This window comes from Coenobita brevimanus, chromosome 72 (assembly GCF_032717465.1).
Source record: "Coenobita brevimanus isolate Jiangsu-jjx chromosome 72, ASM3271746v2, whole genome shotgun sequence".
Lineage (NCBI taxonomy): Eukaryota > Metazoa > Arthropoda > Malacostraca > Decapoda > Coenobitidae > Coenobita > Coenobita brevimanus.
In genome coordinates this window covers 26,479,868-26,497,541 of record NC_137025.1, presented here as the reverse complement: position 1 = coordinate 26,497,541, position 17,674 = coordinate 26,479,868, and positions in this window count along the sequence as shown.

The window sequence follows — 17,674 nt, the reverse complement described above, 5'->3', positions numbered from 1 at the left end:
AGGAAGGCCAAAAGAGACGTGGGTGAGGACAATGAGACGGGAAGCTGGAGATGAGTGTTGGGGAGATCTTGAGGAGTTAGCACAAGATAGGATGTGGTGGTGTGAGTTCATCGAGGCCCTATGCATCCCCGAGGGTGCCACAGGAAATGATTGATTGATTGATTGATTGATATTCATCTCATTGTTGCTACCTAAATCATGTCTTACACTGAAATCTTGAACTACTCAGACCTAGCTTTTCCTACCCTATTAAGGCAAAGGCCACTTCTACTCCCTATGATGACTAAAACCGTCTCATAAATCAGCAACATCACACACTCCCTTCTACACAGACCTCTCCTTATATCATCTCCTATCATTCTAATGAGGATCACTGAAAAAACGTCAAATTTTAGTTACAAGCCACAGATTATGAATTTCTCATGGTTTCCCTGAACTTCCAAGTGAGGTCCTTATACTTTCTATGTATATCCTCTGACCTCCCTGAAGCTACATTATTATTTCCTAACTTAGTACCAAAGACTAAGTCCTTTGAGGTTTTGCTGGTTTCAAGTCATCAATTCTCTCAGTCACGTTCTATATCTTATACGAGGATATATATATATATATATATATATATATATATAGAGATAGATAGATAGATAGATAGATAGACATAGATAGAAAGATAGATAGATAGATATAGATAGATAGATACAGATAAATAGATAAATAAATAGATGGATAGGTAGATAGATATATTCTGAGAAGTAGACTGTAGCACCAGTCGAGCAGGGCAGTACTCCCGAGGTGGATGGAAAGCTGATGACAGGGAGTGCTGGAGTTCCCGTTTCATCAGCCCTCAGGACTAGTTCCTGACCATCCCCCTTTGCTGAACTTTTTCAGTGTCTCAGTTACGCAGAAAGTAGGCTAGCATGCCCTCCAACACAAATTTCTCTATCTACACCAAACCACATCCACAGTACACACTACACTTCCTTTTTGCAAAATTCAATAAAAAAAAAAATCATGGCGTCTCATCACCCAGCCTCGGAGTCCCCAGGGGGGGGGACCATAAATGCCCCCACCTTCCGCCCCTCTCCCGGTAACGACTCGAGGTGCCTGGAACCACTGTCTGACTCTCTTCTTCTTCATTTCTGCAACATTCGTGGCCTTTCCTCTAACTTTCGCTCTGTTGAGCACCACCTCTCCTCCTCTAAACCTCACCTTCTTTTTCTTACTGAGACTCAGCTGTCTGAGGCAAGTCACAGCAAACCCTTTTCTGTATCCTCCTACTTTCTCTATACTCATTTCAAAGCCAAAGGTGGCTGTTGTGTATATATACGCAACGACTTATCTTGCTCTCGTGTTCCTGAACTCGATTCTTCTGAATTCTCTACACTCAGGCTTCGGCTTTCCTGCCATTCTCTGACTAAATATATCTGTGCTGTTTACTCATCCTCTAATTCTACTGACTATCAAAAATTCTTTGACTATCTTACTTCTACGATGGAACACATTCTATCCATTTCTCATTTCTCTGAAATCTCAATTCTAGGAGATTTCAATGTTCACCACCACCTTTGGCTCTCTTCTCCTTTCACTGATCCACCTGGTGAACAGGCCTACATCTTTTCTATCCTTAACGACCTAGAGCAGCTTCTACAGCACCTTACCCATATCCCAGACTGCCTTGGAGAGAGCTCCAACATACTTGACCTCTTCCTGACAACTAATCCTTCTGCTTACACTGTTAATCTTTTCTCTCCATTGGGCTTTTCTGATCACAACCTTATCACCTTAATCTATCCTATCACTCTGGTACGTCCTGTGAACCCTCCAGGAAAACGTCGCCTGTGGCATTTTGGAGCCGCGGATTGGGAGGCCCTCAGGCAGTACTTCTTTTATTTTCCCTGGAATGATTATTGCTTCCATGGCTGGGAGCCATCTGAGTGTGCCTTGCGCATTACGGAAGTTATTCTCTTGGGCATGGAAGCATACATACCTTTCTCATATCCTTTGACTAACACAAGAAAGCCTTGCTTTAATTACGCTTGTTCTAATGCTGTCCGCAACAAGGAGAGGGCCTACAAAAGGTACCAGAGCCAACCTACCCCTGGATCACATCTTCTTTACGTTTCTGCCCGGAATCGTGCTAAGTCTGTTCTTCGCTCTGCTAAAAATAATTTCATCCGTACTAAATGCTCTCAACTCTCCAACTCGAATTCTTCCCACTCCTTGTGGCACCTTGCCAAAAACCTTTCTAACATCTTTACCTCATCATCATCCTCTTTTCTACTCTGATGGTTCTGTAGTTATTTCTTCTACTGATAAAGCAGATCTCTTCGCATAGACTTTCTCCTCCAATTCCAACTTAGACGATTCAGGTGCTGTTCCTCCATCACTTCCCCCCTCTGACTTCCTCATTGCTGACATTAAAATTTGTTCAGCTGATGTATTTTCTGCCGTCACTGCCCTCAGTACCAACAAGGCATATGGGCCTGATGGAGTCCCTCCTGTTGTTCTCAAGAACTGTGCTTCTGTGCATACACCCTGCCTAGGCAAACTCTTTTGCCTTTGTCTGTCAACTTGTACCTTTCCTTCTTGCTGGAAGTTTGCTCTCATTCAGCCAGTCCCATAAAAGGGTGACCAGTCCCAACCCTCCAACTATCGTCCAGTTGCTTTAACGTCCTGTATTTCAAAAGTTTTTGAGTCAATTCTCAATAGAAAAATTTTAAGGCATCTTTCCTATCACAACCTTCTTTCTGATCGTCAGTACGGGTTCCGTCAGAGATGCTCCACTGGCGATTTTCTCACCTACCTTTCAGACTCCTGGTCATCCTCCTTTCGGGACTTTGGCGAAAGCTTTGCCATTGCACTTGACATCTCAAAGGCTTTCGATCGAGTCTGGCATAAATCTTTAATTTCCAAACTGCCCTCTTACGGTTTCTATCCTTCTATCTGTGCCTTCATCGCTAGCTTCCTTTCTGGTCGTTCTATAGCCGCTGTTGTAGACGGCCATCGTTCTTCTCCTAGATCTATCAACAGTGGTGTTCCTCAGGGCTCTCTTCTATCACTAACTCTCTTCCTTTTATTCATCAATGACCTTCTAAGCTGTACATCTAACCCTATCCACTCATATGCTGATGACTCCACCCTTCACCTTTCCATTTGGTTCCCGCAACGCCTATCTCAGCAGTTCAGGAAGCAAGGGATGAGGCTATGGCACACCTAATGTCTGACTTGGCTCGTATCTCTGACTGGGGTAAAAATAATCTGGTTGTTTTTAATGCATCTAAGACTCAGTTTTTACACTTATCAACCCGACAAAATCTTCCACAGGTATACCCACTAATGTTTAATAATATTCAACTTAATTCTGCATCATCCTTGAACATGCTTGGGGTTTCATTTACTCGGGTCTTATCTTGGAAAGATCATATTACATCTCTTGTAAAATCTGCTTCCAAGGGATTGAGTGTGCTATGCCGACCCTGTTCTTTCTTTACCCCTGCACAATTGTTGACTCTATATAGGGGTTTTATCCACCCCTGTGTGGAGTACAACTCTCATGTGTGAGGAGGCTCCCCACATACAGCCCTTCTCAATAGGGTGGAGTCAAAGGCTTTTCGTCTCATTAACTCTCCTCCTCTGACTGACTCCCTTCAACCTCTGTCTCTTTACCGCACTGTTGCATCTTTATCTCTTTTCTATCGCTACTTTAATGGTTACTGTTCCTCTGAATTGTCTGCATGCATTCCTCCACCTCTACGACGGGCGTGTAGCACCCGTCTAGTAGCAAACTCTCATCCCTTTTCTGTCCAACTCTCTAATGCAAGAGTTAACTGTTACTCCCAGTCTTTCATTAATGCAACAGGTCAACTCTGGAACTGTCTCCCTCTGTCTGTATTTCCTGCTGCCTATGATCTCCAGTCTTTCAAACACAGTGTGTTCAGGCATCTCAAAATGAATGGATCTTGAATTTGGCTCTCTATTGTATTTTGTTTTTCTCTTGGAGGGAACTGTTATTGCGGGCTCATGGCCTTTGGTTTCTTCTTCTTCGCATATATATATATATATATATATATATATATATATATATATATATATATATATATATATATAAACAGACAGACAGACAGACAGAATGAGAGAAACACAGAGAGAACGTGTTCTCTGCAAAACATGAGAGGGCTAATTGCCGAGAAGAGTAGAATGCTAATGAAATAACAATGCAAATAGCCAGTACAACCTTAAACCAACTCCACTGTCACCGAGCAAATGGTGTGTAGGAAAGAGGAAGAGAGAGAGCATGAAGAGATAAACAGAGGGTAAAGAACAGGGGTAAATAAGGAATAAGGAAGACAGTAACTTACGGTTAAATGAGGTGGACTAAGGGAGGGAAAGAAAGGAGAAAGGGAAAATAAGAAGGTAGACAAAGGAAGCAGAGAGGGGAAACACGAGGCAAAGAAAAATGAGAGAGATTATAAAGACAATGGATTTAAGAATTATGTGGAGGAATTAGGGGAGCAGCGAGAAAGAAAGGGAAGTAAGAAGTAAGAGAGATATGAAGAACTAGATTAAAAGAGAATATAAGAGGCGAAGATATGAATAAAAATGTACGAGGGAAAGTAGAGAAGCATGTGGGGAGAGAACAAGGAAAAAGAGAAAGGCAACTGCACATTAATTTGAGGAGCAAATATGCACAGTAGTACACTCAAGGCTGCATTCACACAACAGGTAGGCAGACAAATTACCGTATATAAATACAAGGAGAAACATTCAAAGTGCTAAACCCCCGGGACAGAATCACCATTCAGAAGAAATAATGGCTTTGTCCTGTGCCCTTAACCTGGAACATGGAAAAGTTTGGAAGGAATGAGAGAGTGTTTTTGATCGGTGATATGAATGGTAAAGTTGGGAATGTGAAGGTGGATGGAATAGTTGGTGAGTGGGGTGTGCCTGCTGGATAGATGGGAATGCCAGTGCGTTAATGGACATTTGTGCTGGGAGGGGGTTGGTGATAGCCAATACCCTCTTCAGGTATAAAATGATCCACATGTATACATGGCAAGTGATGAGAAGGGTGGGTGGTGAACTGAATGAAAGGAAGGCAATGATTGATTATGTGTGTGTGGATGAAAGGATGCGAAGATGTGTAATGGATGCAAGAGCTTATAGAGGTTGGGGGAGTGGACTTTCTGACCACTACTTGGTGGTGGCCAGAATTAGGATACAAGTAAGATGGAGGAATAGAAGAAGGAAAAGACGAGAGGAAGGAGTAGTTGCAAGGAGAGTGGAAAGGTTACAAAAGGATGAGAAAAGGCTGAGTATAAGAGAGAAGTGGAGGAACGATTGGGCAAATATGAATTGGAGCAGTTGGGGGACGTGGAAGATGTGTGCAGGATATTTGCAGAAGAAATATGTGCAGCATGTGATGTGGTGTGTGGGAGGAAGAGAAGACGGACGGGGGTGCGTGGAACAGCGTGCTGGACTGAAGAAGTGAGAAGGCTGTGGCACAAAAGAAGAAAGCATACAATGAATGGATCAGAAATAAGGGTGTGGAAGAAGCTGAGAGGCGGAAGAGAGAGTTATATGTAGAAAGAAAGACAGAGGTGAAAATATTAGTAAGAGAGATTAAGAAGAGAGTGGATAAGGAATTTGGAAGGAAATTGAGTGTAAAATGAAGGGACTGTAAGAAAATGTTCTGGAAAAAGGTGAAGAGAGTAAGACAGGGTGGAAGTGAGGTTAGCAGGGGAGTGAAAGATAAAAATGGTAGATTACTAGTGGAGAACAGAGAAAAAGTGAGCAGATGGAGAGAACATTTTAAGGAATTGTTGAACATACCGGATGGAAGTAATGCGAGTATAAGTGGCTGGGGAATGGCTGGGAGAAGGAGGGAGGTGAGAAGACAGGAAGAAATCAGTAGGATAGAAGTTGTGGAAGCAATGAAGAAAGTTAAATTGGGGAAAGTGTCACCGGGTTTTTAAAATATCAGGTTAATTTTGATATAAATGGTTAAATATTATTTAAATTGATAACAATATTCAATAATATTGAAGAGCAGAGACAATGATTGTCTTGCTACATCAAGCAACGATTACTTTACGCTGACTTGCTAAGATTCTCTAAGAACGAGAATTTATAAACTTTCTCAACAGTACACAGCAGAGACTAATTACTCACAATTGCTGAATTACTGTACTGTTAGCCTCTGGAGAAAGTTACATCACCCCTGACAATAAATAACTAATACTAATAATAATAATATCAGGTTCTTGCTGATGCATTAACTCCTGGCACAACGGATTTTAAGTTAATACAACAAGACTGGTCTAAGTACCAGTTATGAAAGCAAACGTTTATGCCAGCTAGGAGCTATATGGAAAATAAGCTTAATTTGGATTAAATGAAACAAAATTTTACTTTACATTGAGCTCAAGAAAGGAACTGTTAAATTTATTAATCACAAAAAATAAATTTAACGTTACAATTCAAATCAAATTAAATGAGATGCACTCACTCACTCACACAAAAGCTAAATACTTACGCCTAGGAAAAACACCTTAATTAAACTCTTAAACTAGGATTACAAAAAGGAAATACCGGTCGATGAATGCTATGTATCACCCGAGGGGTGGGAGGACTGGATTAACTGTGAAGTGGAGTTTGGGTACTAGCTGACCTCTCACACTGCTGGCACAGGACCTTCCTCCGTCACAACAAACACAAGACTGAGTAAGTCGTGGGAACAAAAGCGGAGCACTCGGCCGCATTTTTTTAACGGTCGAATGAGCAGGGGCGAACAATAAAAAACAATAGTATCGCTCAGTACAGCACTTAGTGACGTGCACTAATCGGTCACCTTTGAAAACGGTGACGAATGTTTTGAAAAGTATACTCCGAAATGGAGGGAGAAACGGTTAGCTGAGCGATACACAGTGAGTTTTCCACTAATAGTTCGTGGCTTCTCACAAAAGGAAAATGTCGCGAACTGATTCATGACATTACGCCCTTACAAAGTTAAATTTTTTCCTTATGGGAAAAAATTTGTGGATATATATATATATGTACACATCCTAAGTCATTCGCACAAGATTCACACTGTGGTGTGTGTGCTATCCTGCTACAGGAGAAAGTCGCAGTCGCCAGTGAGCGAAAAACCCTCGTATTTACGTTAATAGAAACAAGCTTGAGGGAAAAACTCCGTGACGACTGTGAAAATCCTGTACTCAGGTCAAACTGAGCGAAAGTTCGCTACATTTACATTAACAACTAATTGTTATGTAGTGTAGTGTATGTAATACACGGTGTAGGTGTGACAGTTGTAGTGTAACTGTACCTACGTGTAAAATGACACAGTAATAAAAATTTATAGTAAAATAATGATGACGAGGCAGAAGAGAAGGGGCGGCAACATGCAACAGGAACGGCCAGCTGATCTGCACGGCAATGCTGCACCCACCAGCTACACCTGCGAAAGGAATTAAGGTGGAGCATCAAAACTGTTATTTCTGTCTCTCTCTCTCTCTCTGCCTAGCAATCAGTACTTATGTCATTATTAACCAGGAAACGTAATTCTTGAATTCACAAATTGCTTAGAACCCTTATAGCTTACTGGTTAACGCTTATTAACTAGGAAATGTGCCAATTCTTGAATTACTCAAATCTCTTAGAATGGGCAGTTTACTAGTTAACCTAACATTATTAACCAGGAAACGTGCCAGTTCTTGAATTCACAAATTGCTTAGAACGGGCGGTTTACTGGTTAACCTAACTCTACACTTACGAGTAATACAGGAAGCTGAAAATCGCTACGCAATCTCGGGCAGGTCACGTTTTAACACCCACCGTGGGTGTGAACACTCATGTGGGTAATGTGCATTCTCCGGGAATCCTCAGAGAGGCCCACAGCTCGAGACATTCCACAAGGTAATTCATACACAGCCTCGGACTGTCTCTGCAAGGTTCTCAAACTTCCCCCTTAACTTATGGTATACATGTATGTACAAGCCCTGGATATACTGTGTCCTGTAGGGCCAACGAGTGAGACGTCTGGTCTACACTTTTAACTGGGAACCAGGCTGGTCCTTGGATTACTCAAATCTCTGAGGATGCCTATCACGGAACCCAGCATACAACAACTGCCCATATTAGTCAGCAGTTAGCAGGCGAGACATCAGGTCTGCACCTACGTTATCACTTCCCTTGATGTATCTCACAACAAGGTTAAACTGCTGTAAATACAGTGTCCAGCGTGTCAATCTTGCATTAGCCGTCTTGGTCGTGCTAAGACTAGTGAGTGGCATATGATCAGTTTCCAGAGTAAATGGTGCCCCCAAAAGATAATAATAATATTTTTTAACACCATCGACCACAGCCAAGAGTTCCTTCTCAACAGTACTGTAATTCCTCTCGGCAGGTTTTAGCCTATGGCTGTGGTATGCCACTGGGAAGATTCCACCTTCCGATTCCTGCATCAATACGGCACCTACTCCATCTTGTGAAGCATCAGTGCGCAGTATGAAAGGTTTGCTGGAATCAGGCAACTGCAAGATAGGCTCCTTGCACAACATGTTCTTAAGAGCAATAAAAGATCTCTCTTGCGCTTCTCCCCACTCAATGGTGTTTGGAGCATATTTCCGTAGCACTTCGTACAACGGTTGGGCAATGAGAGCAAAGTTGGGGATAAAACTCCTATAATATCCCACTAGGCCAAGAAATGCCCTAACCTGTTTCTTGGTCACAGGTCTCGGGGCTTCTCTAACTTTCCTGATCTTGTCACCCTGACACCTGCAGTGATTGTTGCCAACAATATGACCGAGGAACTCCACCTCACTGTGAGCAATCTTGCATTTGCTAGGCTTCACAGTCATGTTGAAACTCTGGAGTCTACTGAAGACAATTTCCAAGAGTCTGAGGTGCTCCTCCAATGTGGCGGAATGAACGAGGACATCGTCAACAAACATCTCTACTCCTACAATACCATGGAGCACTTGTCTCATGGCACGATTGAATACTGCTGGGGAATTGGTAAGTCCAAATGGGAGGACTTTATACTGGTACAACCCCCTAGGAGTAGCAAAGGCAGTGAACTGACGACTCTCAGGATGAAGGGGAATCTGGAAGAATCCCTTCGCTAGGTCAAGCTTCGTGAAATATCGTGACCCTGCCAGCTTGGAGAAGATGGCAATATGGTCACCCATTGGCTCAGCATCCACTTTAGTGATTGCATTGAGCCTTCTATAGTCACCACATATCCTGACTCCACCATCTTTCTTGCGGACTACTACCATCGGACTACAGTAAGGAGATGAGGACTTTTCGATAATGCCTGCAGTCTCCATGTCAGCAATTTCCTTATCTACTGCACCCTGTAGTCACATGGGAATCGGATATGGCTTAACCTTAATAGGAGCATTGCTGGTCAACTCAATTTTATGACACGCAACCTTTGCAAGTCTAGGTTGGTCTGAGAAGACATCAGCATACTGACAGAGCAGTGACCATAAGGCATTTTGGTCCCCTACTGCTAAGTCAGGGTTAAGTAAAACATCTCCGACAGTCTCTTCCTGATGGGACTGAGCGGTTAAGGGCTCGTCATCATGGTCATCAGCTGGGATCACCGCAGCTGCCCTGGTTTCTTCCAGTGGCTGGTCACTATCATCAGCTACTAGTAGGCCAGTCTCCTCGGGGTCTGACTCATGATAAGCCTTCAACATGTTAATGTGGAACCTTTTACAAAGATTCCCCATCTGTATTATGTAGTTGAGGTCTGAAATGCGCTCTACTACATCGAATGGACCCTTCCACAACGCCAACAACTTGTTCTGGGCAGTGGGGAGTAATACCAAGCATTTATCGCCTGGACTAAACTTCCGAAGCTTTGCCTTCTTATCGTAATAAGCCTTTTGAACTTCACGCGCCTTAATCAGTTCTTCCTTAGCTAACTCGCACGTCGACTGGAGGCGGTCAGCCAAATCAAGGATGTAGGTGTAGGTGGTCTTGACTTCAGGGTCGGGTTCTTCATCGTCCCATAACTCATGAAGGACTTGAAGTGGGCCTCAGACCGACCTCCCATACACCAGTTCAAAGGGTGAGAATTTCAATGAATGCTGTGGGGCTTCTCGATAAGCAAATAGAAGAGGAGCAATGAACCGCGGCCATTCCTTTGGCTGTTCGGCGGTCATGCGCCTCAACATCTTCTTGAGAGTTCCATTGAACCTCTCACACAACCCGTTACATATGGGATGATACGGCGTAGTTTGTAAGCCTCGGATGGACAGCAACCTGAACGTTTCGTTCATCATTGCCGAAGTGAACTGCGAACCCTGGTCTCTCAAGACCTCCTTAGGGATACCTACACGACAGAACACTTCAATTAATGCCTCAGCAACAGTGACGGCCTCTATATTCTTAAGGGCCATGGCTTCAGGCCACCGTGTGCTGAAATCAACTATAGTGAGGATATACTTTGATCCATCACTAGCCCTAGGAGAGATTGGCCCAACTATGTCAACTGCTACTCTCTCGAACGGTTCAGAGATTATGGGCATTGGCTTCAATGGCGCAGGACGGACACGTCCCCGGTCAGTGGTACGCTGACACACATCACAGGAACGTACGAGTCTCGTTATTTCCCGTCCCATTCCTGGCCAGAAAAAGTCAGCATGGATGCGGTCAGAGGTCTTCTTTTGACCCATGTGACCTCCCATCGCTGAACAGTGACCTAATTCAAACACTGCTCAGCGATACTTTGCAGGAACGACAAACTGCAGTCGAACCTCACCCTGGGGTGTCTGTGACTCACGGTACAGCCGTCCTCGCTTACGAAGGAACCTGGCTTGACCTCCCCGTGAATACTTGATCACTTTACCCTCCAGCTTCTTGCGCACTGAGGCAAGTGTCGAGTCAGTCTGTTGCTCTTGGACAACATCTTGACTACGAATCAGATCTTGCGGCGTTGCGACGGTCAACGGAGTGACGCGATTTGGAGCCTTGGCCATGGCTCGTGTTATCGCAGCAGCCGAAGTCTGAGTAGCAACATCTACAGCACAACTATTTTTGATGCCAGGTATGTTGCCTAAGATGAGGTCAAATAAAGGTTCTGGCATGACAACTGCAGCTGTCAAGCCAGTATAAAATGGAGATGCCACCTGGATACGTGCCTCAGGGAACAATCTCACTGATCCATCAATAAGTCTAACTTGGATCTGTCGACCTGTATACTCATCAGGCCGAACTAAACTCTGCTTAACAGAGCAACCTGAGGAACCATTGTCCCTCAGGACATTTACAGAAACACCTCCCACAGACCCTGGCTGAACAAGAAAGGCAGTGTTGCTGGTGGAAGGGTCTGAGGAGGTAGCAGCCAGTCATTCATGAGACTGCGGAACAACCGATGCAGCAAACGTGGCGCCCTGGGAACTAGGTGTCTGAGGAGAGTTCATGGTCGGAGGGGGACTTGTGAACTGTTGTGAAGTACCTGTACTGGTAGAGATGGCACCACCGGGTACTTGTGGAATGAAGGCTGCAATAGCCTCCTGCCTCCGATACACTAATTGACCTGACTGAGGGTTACGTGGCTTGTCCTTGTATTGCTGCTGCTGCTGCTTGGGGAACTGCTGCTGGTTGGGGTGCTTGTTGTACCGCTTCCAAGCAGGCTGCTGTGTATTTTGCCCCTGGTCCTTCTGTGATTTGCTTGGACCTTGACCATTACTCTGAGAACGGCCTTGGTGCTGGGATTCAGTCTGAGACAGCTTCCCAGACTTGGCAGTATCTTTTCTGCTCCAGGTGTTTTGCTTACAAGCTTGATACCCGTATGCAGTAAAGAATGCGTCAGCCTTCTCTACCATTTGGCTGGCATCTTTCACCTGGCAGATCTTAAGCTGTGCTATGAGCTCAGCAGGCCACGACCTCTCTAGCTGTGTACGCAGCATAAGGTCAATTATCCCCTCACGCGTGGAAGGAGTTTCATCTTTCTCCATCCACTCATCTAGGTAAGCAGTAAGATGGTCGAGGAACTGAACAGCTGTCTCCTTGTCTTGGAGACGAGCTCGCATGAACTGAGCTTTGGTGTCGTCTACTGTGAGACCATACGCCTTAATGAGTGCAGCTTTCATCACTTCATACGTGAGATTGTCTCCACGAATTCTGTGGAGAATATCGAGGGCAGGGCCCTCAAACAGGCTAAGAAACTGAAGCCGCTTAGCTGCATCATCGAGCTGGTAAAGCTGAGCCATGTCTTCAAATCGAGCTATGTATGGCTCGATTCGCTCGCCATCTTTGTATGGGGGAAGCTTGATGTGTGGGGTCGCCATAACATGTGCAGGGAGAGCGCTCGTGGAGCTTGAACCAACTGCACCAGATGTGTCTGAAGCCAAGGAATCTCGCTTGAGCTTCAGCACTTCAAGTTCATGTTTCTCGCGTGCTTCTCGCTCGGCACGTTCGTGTTCTCGTTCTTTGTCTCGCTGTTCACGCTCGTATTCGCGCTGTTCTCGCTCTTGTACTAGCTCGTGTTTGCGCTGTTGTCGCTCGTATTCGCGCTGTTCTCGCTCGTATTCGCGCTGTTCTCGCTCACGTTCACGAGCGTCTTTCTCACGTTCTTGCTCGTAATTAAACCGTGAGAGAACGTAACTCTGTATTTTCTCTGGGTCAGTGAGACCCATATCTTTGGCTTCCTGTACATAAGCACTGGCTGCCATGGCGCTAATTTATTAAGCAAACGAAACTGAGCACTGACTGCTTCGCAAACGAATGCTAAAAATACAAATAAAGAATACAGACACAAGCTAGTGGTGACCAGTCTTATCTACATAGTTAACTGGCAAAGAATAAATCAAAAATGTAAATGACTGGGAAGACTCAATGATAAACACAATGGGTACACCGACTTCCCAGGAGCGAATAAAATTGTCTGGCGTTACCAAAAATAAACTAGAGTTAAGTACTCTATTGATTAATAAAGCAAAAACTCACTTGCTAAATTAACGGTAAACACCAGTAAACTTGTGCCTATAAACTTTAATTATAAATACCTAAATATGAATGAGTGAGCACTATCTCGTGAATAGCTTTAGAGCTAGGAGTTAATATCCTGGAATGAGGTCGCCAATTGTCACGGGGTTTTTAAAATATCAGGGTAATTTTGATATAAATGGTTAAATATTATTTAAATTGATAACAATATTCAATAATATTGAAGAGCAGAGACAATGATTGTCTTGCTACATCAAGCAACGATTACTTTACGCTGACTTGCTAAGATTCTCTAAGAACGAGAATTTATAAACTTTCTCAACAGTACACAGCAGAGACTAATTACTCACAATTGCTGAATTACTGTACTGTTAGCCTCTGGAGAAAGTTACATCACCCCTGACAATAAATAACTAATACTAATAATAATAATATCAGGTTCTTGCTGATGCATTAACTCCTGGCACAACGGATTTTAAGTTAATACAACAAGACTGGTCTAAGTACCAGTTATGAAAGCAAACGTTTATGCCAGCTAGGAGCTATATGGAAAATAAGCTTAATTTGGATTAAATGAAACAAAATTTTACTTTACATTCAGCTCAAGAAAGGAACTGTTAAATTTATTAATCACAGAAAATAGATTTAACGTTACAATTCAAATCAAATTAAATGAGATGCACTCACTCACTCACACTAAAGCTAAATACTTACGCCTAGGAAAAACACCTTAATTAAACTCTTAAACTAGGATTACAAAAAGGAAATACCGGTCGATGAATGCTATGTATCACCCGAGGGGTGGGAGGACTGGATTAACTGTGAAGTGGAGTTTGGGTACTAGCTGACCTCTCACACTGCTGGCACAGGACCTTCCTCCGTCACAACAAACACAAGACTGAGTAAGTCGTGGGAACAAAAGCGGAGCACTCGGCCGCATTTTTTTAACGGTCGAATGAGCAGGGGCGAACAATAAAAAAACAATAGTATCGCTCAGTACAGCACTTAGTGACGTGCACTAATCGGTCACCTTTGAAAACGGTGACGAATGTTTTGAAAAGTATACTCCGAAATGGAGGGAGAAACGGTTAGCTGAGCGATACACAGTGAGTTTTCCACTAATAGTTCGTGGCTTCTCACAAAAGGAAAATGTCGCGAACTGATTCGTGACAGAAAGCCCCAGGAATTGATGGAGTGTGTGGTGAAATGCTGAAGCATGGGGAAGAGATAGTAGTAGAATGGATGTGGAAGATGTGCAGATTGGCCTGGGAGGAAGGTAGAGTCCCAGAGGATTGGAAGTCAGGTATAATTATTCCCTTGTACAAAGGAAAAGGGGAAAAAGAAGTGTGTAGTAATCAGAGGGGCATTTGTCTTCTTAGAATAATAAGAAAAGTGTATGGTAGGATACTCATTGACAGAGTTAGAGAAAGAACAGAGGAATTAGTTGGAGAAGAACAGGGAGGCTTTAGGAAGGGAAGAGGGTGTGTAGATCAGATATTCATTCTTAGATCTTTAGTGGAAAAGTTTCTAGAGAAGGGAAAGAAGTTGTATGCGGCTTTCATGGATTTGGAGACAGCATATGACAGGGTGGATAGACAAGGATTGTGGAAAGTATTAAGAATATATGGAGTAGATGGAAAGTTGTTGAATGCTGTGAAGAGTATGTATGATGGTGCTAAGGCTGCAGTGCGTGTGGATGGTGAAGTAAGTGAATTTTTCTCTTTGGAGGTTGGGTTGAAACTGGGATGTGTCATGTCTCCATGGTTGTTCAATCTGTTCATGGATGGGGTAATAAAAGAGGTACAAGGTAGGGTAGTGGATGTTGGAGTGGCCCTGGTGAGAGAGCATAGTGTTTGGAAACTCCCTGTACTGCTGTTTGCGGATGATACTGTGTTGTTGAGTAAAGACGAAGGGGAGCTGCAAGGCTTGGTGGATGAATTTGGGAGAGTGTGTAAGAAACGGAATTTAAAGGTGAATGTAGGGAAGAGTAAAATGATGGTCTTTGAGAGAGGTGAAGTCAGTGAATGTACAGTGAGGTTGGATGGTGAAGAATTGGAAAATGTGAGTACGTTTAAGTACTTCAGTAGTGTGATGAGTAAGGATGGAGGTTTGGAGAGTGAAGTGCTTGAAAGGGTACAGCAGGGAAGAAAGGTTGCTGGTTCTTTGAAAGCAGTGTTAATAAACGGAAGTGAGCATGGAAGTGAAAAAGTTACTACATGACAGTATTGTGATACCAACTCTAACGTATGGAAGTGAAGCTTGGACGTTGTTGGAAGGACACAAGTCAAGAGTGAAAGCAGTGGAAATGAGTTATTTAAGAGGAGCCTGTGGAGTCACATGGAGAGACAGGCTGACGAATGAGGATATAAAGGAGCGTTGTGGTGTGGATGTGGATGTGATGGGAAGTGTTATGAGGAACACACTGAGGTGGTTTGTTCATGTGGAGAGGATGGAGGGTGAAAGACTGACGAAGAGAGTGTATGTGAGTGAGGTGGAGGGAGGAAGAGGGAGGGGGAGGCCGAGGATGAGATGGAGGGATGGGGTGGAAAGGTATATGAGAGAGGGGTGTGTGAATTGGGAGCAGGGTAATGAAATTGCGGGGGACAGGACGACGTGGAGGCGATTTGTTTGTGGCCACCCCAAACGGGATTGAGGCGTCTGGCAATAGATAGATAGATAAATAGATTGCTATCAAAGTGGAATTGCTGCATCACTACCTGACCATGAATCCATCCACCAAGTTTCGTTCACATTGGGTCAAAAGCCTTTAGGTCAGTGTTTCTCAACTAGTGGTCCATAGACCTCTGGTGGTCCATCGTGACTTTTTGGGTGGTCTATAGTACGTTGGTAATAAACTGGAGATTGGTGCATATATTTTTAAATTTATTGAAAATTCAGTACAAAAAATTTTATGAAAATAAATATTTGCCCATTCATTTTATTGTATTAATCCCATTGATTATTCCACTATGACTGATACTTACCCAGATCTGTCAACACATGTCGTCAGATGTCTTCTGCCATTTTCATCAACATCCATGTTTTTTATACGAGGAAGAAGGAACCAAAAGCCGCAAGCCCGCAAAAAGTTGTTCTTTCCAAGAGAAAAACAAAATACAAGAGAGAGCCAAATTCAAGATCCATTCATTTTGAGATGCCTGGACACACTGCGTTTGAAAGACTGGAGATCATAGGAAGCAGGAAATACAGACAGAGGGAGACAGTTCCAGTGTTGACCTGTTGCATAAATGAAAGACTGAGAGTAACGGTTAACTCTTACATTAGAGAGTTGGACAGAAAAGGGATGAGAGTTTGCTGCTAGACGGGTGCTACGTGCCCGTCATAGAGGAGGAGGAATGCATGCGGACAGTTCAGAAGAGCAGTGACCATTGAAGTAGCAATAGAAAAGAGATAAAGATGCAACAGTGCGGCAAAGAGACAGAGGTTGAAGGGAGTCAGTCAGAGGAGGAGAGTCAATGAGACGAAAAGCCTTTGACTCCACCCTATTGAGAAGAGCTGTGTGTGGGGAGCCTCCTCACACATGAGAGTTGTACTCCACACAGGGGCGGATAAAACCCCTGTATAGAGTCAACAATTGTGCAGGGGTAAAGAAGGAACGGAGTCGGCTTAGCACACCTAATCTCTTGGAAGCAGATTTTACAAGAGATGTAATGTGATCTTTCCAAGATAAGTCCCGAGTAAATGAAACCCCAAGCGTGTTCAAGGATGATCCAGGATTAAGCTGATTATTATTAAACATTAGTGGGTATACCTGCGGAATACTTTATGTTGATAGGTGTAGAAACTGAGTCTTTGATGCATTAATAACAGCCGGAGTATTTTTACCCCAGTCAGAGATATGGGCCAAGTCAGACATTAGGTGTGCCATAACCTCATCTCTTGTTTCTTGAAGTAACTGCTGAGATGGACGTTGCGGGAACCGAATGAATAGGTGAAGGGTGGAGTCATCAGCATATGAGTGGATAGGGTTAGATGTGCAGCTTAGAAGGTCATTGATGAATAAAAGGAAGAGAGTTGGTGATAGGACAGAGCCCTGAGGAACACCACTGTCGAGAGATCTAGGAGAAGAACGATGGCCATCTACAATAGCAGCTATAGAACGACCAGAAAGGAAGCTAGCGATGAAGGCACAGATAGAAGGATAGAAACCGTAAGAGGGCAGTTTGGAAATTAAAGATTTATGCCAGACTCGATCGAAAGCCTTTGAGATGTCAAGTGCAATGGCAAAGCTTTCGCCAAAGTCCCGAAAGGAGAATGACCAGGAGTCTGAAAGGTAGGTGAGAAGATCGCCAGTGGAGCGTCCCTGACGGAACCCATACTGATGATCAGAAAGAAGGTTGTGATAGGAAAGATGCTTTAAAATTTTTCTATTAAGAATTGACTCGAAAACTTTTGAGATACAGGATGTTAAAGCAATTGGACGATAGTTAGAGGGTTGGGAATGGTCACCTTTCTTTGGGACTGGCTGAATGAGAGCAAACTTCCAGCAAGAAGGAAATGTACAAGTTGATAGACAAAGGGAAAAGAGTTTGCCGAAGCAGGGTGTACGCACAAAAGCAGTTCTTGAGAACAACAGGAGGGACTCCATATGCACGTGAGGAGGCTCCCAATATACAGATCTCAACAAAGTGGAGTCTAATGCATTTTATCTCTTAACTCTCCTACTCTCACTGGTTCCCTTCAACCTCTGTCTCTT